A 5078-nucleotide genomic window follows, 5' to 3' on the forward strand; every position below is an offset into this window, starting at 1 on the left:
CCTCTTGCCCAGACCACGACTGGAGCCCCGGACCTCGTCATTTGTTCCGGAAAATCCGTTGTCATTGTGTACAGTGCCAGTCTTCCTGTTTCACTACAGAGACGCCATGTTGTGCTTTTTTTACTAAAATCTTTCATTTAGCTGTAGCTTCATTGCGTCATCCCCTCTCCCCCTCCATTCCTTCTTCCTCTTCTCTCTCTTCTCTCTCTCCATTCCTTACGTCACCCCCTCCATTCCTTCTTTGTCCTCTCTGCTATCCCCCTTCCATTCCGTGCCTGCTAACCTTCACACCTCTGCTTCTACACTCCCACTGCCTTCATTCTTTGGGTCTCCGCATGTGCGCTTTAAGGCTATTACAATGTGTCTAAAACTAATTATGCAACGCACAAGGAGTTAATATTCTGAAACAGATTCATATGCCCCAAAAATCCAATCCCATGTGAGTGGACTGTTCACCCCTTACATAAATTCACTTCCTCCCCCCCATCCTAACATCTGGTATGCTAATATGCTAATAAGTCCTGCCCATCGGTGGCATGGCTCAGGCTGTCCAGTCTGGCAGAGCCAAAACAACACATTTCCTTTTCCAAAATCTTTGGGGGGTGGAAATTCCTTACGAATCGCTAGTTTCTATAGCGACCAGCCTTTGGGTGTGAGGAAAATCTTTACACATGTTACCAAATTTACAGAACTACTTATGTCAAATAACAATTGTTGGATAAGGGCACACTTTCACACATGAGCTTCGATATGTATTATTTATTAATAATCTTGTTAAAATATCAGTACAGTACTGAAGTCACTTTATGCAATTTAAAACAAATTATCACAATACTTAAAAACATAATTGATAAGAACTTTCAAATTCACAAAAAAAAATTTTAATTTCTTTGCACCACTACATTTATTAGCAAACAAACAAATTGTCGACGTGGCGTTTCGGTGATCTACACAATCTGCACCTTCTTCAGGACATTGTTGTTCATTACAAACACATCTAGAAAAGTATACAATAACAATCAGTTAAATCAATGAACCTGCTCATGTTTTTCTCCTATCTTAAATATTAAACATGTATATACTGTCTATTCATTTCATATGTCAATCCCTGACTGTTTATTTAGGTATATATTTATTATTTCCCTCTTATTTGGTAACCCATCAAGAAATTCTCACAAGTCTATTTGTTCAAACAATTCTATTTTATAGTTTTAGAACCGTTCGTTATGAGATGTCTCATACCTATTGGGTCTACACGGGACCTCCAATAGTCTGTGCGAATAAAAACTTGGAAGCTTTCAGATAAGTCAAGCTGTATTACGGAGGAACGAGAGACCATTAACTCTGCCCTTCTTCTTTATCATGATCAAAGCCTGGACTTATTCAAATGTTTCTTACCTAGGGAATATTTCCTTCCTGGGATGTTTGTTCTGATATCCAAGTGTATTATTTTCCTGTATTATTTTACTGCAGGAAGATAAGATGCCGTTAGGAATTTTAATCCTTTCGGCATTATTCCTCCCATGTATCATGTAGGATAAACAATTACCTTAGAAAATGGTTTTGAAACTTCTCCTGAATTATTTATGAAGAGGCGGTATATTTTCCTATTTAAGGGAAATATTGTATCATTATTACACAATATTCCTTTTTTTATTGCTTGTTTCTTATTTCCTTATGCCCCAAATCCCACATATTCTTACCGCTAACAATCTTTTTGAGAGTGTAGGGAGGACGTGTTTCCTCTACAGATCATGGATTCCCTCTTTTGAATCTAAAACAAATAATGAAATGAAGTCACTTCTTGATTCTTGATCATGTAATCATGTCTACCCAGTTTTCCAAATCTATTCATGATCTTCTTACCTTAGGTTTTTCCAAAAGTTTTTTCTATGGGGTCTTTTCTGTAATAACTTCCTTTTATTTGAACAATGCCACTGGTTTGGAATTTTTAAATTGTTCCAAACTGTAAAGTAACAGGTGTAACTCATTAGTTTTAGTTATCAAGGGCTCAAGTTTACCATAAAAGTACAGTCATCGCTCTAGTACTTACTTGTAGCTAGACGAGTCCAGATCGACGTCCTCCCTTCTCCCTTCTCTTTCTGCAAGTGAGTTTAGGGAAGATGTGGCTTCCTTTTTATGGCGTGCCTAATTGGCAATTGAACGCTCATTTGACTATCATTAGGACTGATGGTTTAGTGTGGCTCGAACTAATACCGTTTACACGGCCGCCATCTTGTAGTGGGTTTCAACAAGCCTGTGTATAGTCCTATTTATATCGATCTTGTATTTAGGTAAATTATAGTTCTACACAGGGGTGTTTTGTCTTTACTCCAATGCTATGGAAAGTGATTAGCTTTTATCGTAATTTTAACGGGCCATTTTGATTCTTCCTTTAGTATTTTTATAATGTCTAACCTAATTCTATCTTTACACATTCCAGTGTTCTCTCTATTTGTAACTCAAATTGTAAACTGTAAGCTGGCATTTTATTCAATATTGGTATGGCCGCGCATTCTCATAAGCGCCATTTTAAAGTGGTGAACTGCTTTCAACATTATTTCCTATGGCCCATTTTCTATGGCATCATTCTCTATGTTCGATGATCGCCCATTTGTCAGCAGCGCCATTTTGGAATGGGACTGGACCTCAGTTCTATACCTTATAGTCCCTTTTCTTTAGCCATTTTCAGTATTTAACTCTCTACCTTTTAGTCCTTAAATAATGTATAACCTGATTCAATATTTGCACGTTGCAGTGTCATATTAGTTTCAAACATAGAGCTGTATGTTGGCTTTTTATTCGATGTTGAAAAACAAACGTGCATTTCGGTAAGCGCATTTTCAAGTAGGGAATTGCATTCGACAACATTTCTTGTTGTCCACTTTCTGTGGCACCATTTTGGATTTTACATTCAAGCTTATTCCTCAGACTTACGATAATCGCGTATGCGAGAACACCATTTTGGAATGGGATGTAGCCTTCTGTTTTGTGCCTTATAATCCCTTTTCTATCGTGCTATAGCTAAATTATCGTTCTGCGCACTATTTATAATCAGAATTTTTACAATACCGCTATTTGGTTACCTATTTCACTGTATGTTCCTCCATTCAGTGCCCACTGCTCAGGCCAGCTGCCCCCAGAACACTTCTACTGGGCACATCTGCAAATAAAACAGAAACCATTTCCAGACACACTCTCTCCTGGGAGCAGCCTTTTCAGCTCGTCCATTAATTGAAGAATAACACTGGGTTTTAATAAAATGTAAAAGTAATTCCAGCATGTGGGTTAACGACGTGCTCTGTAGTACATAATGCCACCAGATTATGTTTTTAAAGATTTAGCTCCTGAGATATTGGGTGTTCACCGATTCATGTTCCACTGTATCTAGGTGTAAAAGGAGGGCGTGCAGGCTCCTGTGATGCTGGGTGTTCACAGATTCATGTTACCACTTTATCTAGTTTAGTTTTTAATGATTGCATTTTTTAAATACGCCATACACTTTGTTTATTCTGTACAAATGGCGGAGGGCTGTGTTTGATTTGTTGGCTGACAGGCTCCAGAAATGTGCTGAGTTGCTGTAAATAGAACATCTTTCTGTTTGTATTTGCTGTAGCATAAATATTCAAAGCAGAACACCCCTAGTACAAATTTGGAGGCTTACAGCCTCATAAAGGCATGACAATAGTAGCGGACCAGTGACACTGCCTCTCCCTTTCTTTGGCACTCCAGCCCAGCCCCCTTTCACTTATCCATGTCATCCTGGATTGTTTGGAAAAGTACGTCATGACGTGCAGGCAGGAACTTTCAACAACCATGTGTTGCTATCTTTTCCCTCTTGCAAATATTTCTATCACTCATATACACCATACCTTCACCTTGTGATTTGCACCATATCAAACGTGATCTTTTACTAGCACACACTTCACTCTAGTACACCACACACCTCGCTCTCCATCATATGCAATCATGCGCAGTAACAGAAGTGGAGGAAAGCTTACACTGCTGCTGCCTGTGATGTATAAGTGCGTAAATTTGTTAACCACTTCGTTCTCATTTTGGTGGTCGTTCATGGTGCCAATTTGCGTATTTCACTATTTGTTCACATTCTGCACGCTTTTCTTTGTTCGGTGTTTTTTATTTCCAGTGAGTAGCTACCAAAGAGTATCTATCTATCTATCTATCTATCTATCTGTCGCCCTCACTCTATTTATCTGTCGCCCTCACTCTATTAATCTATCGCCCTCACTCTATCTATCTCCCTCACTCTATCTATCTATCTATCGCCCTCACTCTATCTATCTATCTATCTATCTATCTATCTATCTATCTATCTATCTATCTATCTATCTATCTATCTATCTATCTATCTATCTATCGCCCTCACTCTATCCATCTATCTATCTATCCATCACCCTCAGTCTATCTATCTATCGCCCTCACTCTATCTAGCTATCGCCCTCACTCTATCTATCTATCGCCCTCACTCTATCTATCGCCCTCACTCTATCTATTGCCCTCACTCTATCATTCGCCCTTACTCTATCTATCGCCCTCACTCTATCTATCTATCGCCCTCACTCTATCTATCTATCGCCCCCACTCTATCTAACTATTGCCCTTACTCTATCTATCTATCGCCCTATCTATCTATCGCCCCTCACTCTATCTATCTATCGCCCCCACTCTATCTATCTATCGCCCCTCACTCTATCTATCTATCGCCCCTCACTCTATTGCCACTCACTCTATCTATCGCCCTCACTCTATCTATTGCCCTCACTCTATCTATCTATCTATCACCCTCACTCTATCTATCCTTCTCACTCTATCTATCGCCCTCACTCTATCGCCCTCACTCTATCTATCTATCTCCCTCACTCTATCTATCTATCACCCTCACTCTATCTATCTGTCGCCCTCACTCTATCTATCTGTCGCCCTCACTCTATCTATCTGTCGCCCTCACTCTATCACCCTCACTCTATCTATCTATCTATCTATCTATCTATCTATCTATCTATCTATCTATCTATCTATCTATCTATCTATCTATCTATCTATCTATCTATCTATCT

At 39.1% G+C, this 5078-nt stretch overlaps 1 long non-coding RNA gene across 2 annotated transcripts; it reads right to left on the reverse strand.

The window, feature by feature from the left end:
* Positions 1–879: 879 nt before the first annotated feature.
* Positions 880–2139, reverse strand: LOC144770622 (uncharacterized). 2 transcript variants are annotated; one of them, XR_013598959.1, is made up of 6 exons: positions 2054–2139; positions 1867–1966; positions 1704–1774; positions 1550–1607; positions 1399–1467; positions 880–997 (listed from the first exon to the last, which is right to left on the reverse strand). It is a non-coding gene; the product is annotated as an uncharacterized LOC144770622 (long non-coding RNA). The 2 variants fall into 2 exon arrangements; XR_013598958.1 differs by lacking the exon at positions 1399–1467.
* Between the last annotated feature and the right edge of the window lie 2939 nt (positions 2140–5078).

Source organism: Lissotriton helveticus, chromosome 1_1 (assembly GCF_964261635.1).
Source record: "Lissotriton helveticus chromosome 1_1, aLisHel1.1, whole genome shotgun sequence".
NCBI classification, from domain to species: Eukaryota; Metazoa; Chordata; class Amphibia; order Caudata; family Salamandridae; genus Lissotriton; species Lissotriton helveticus.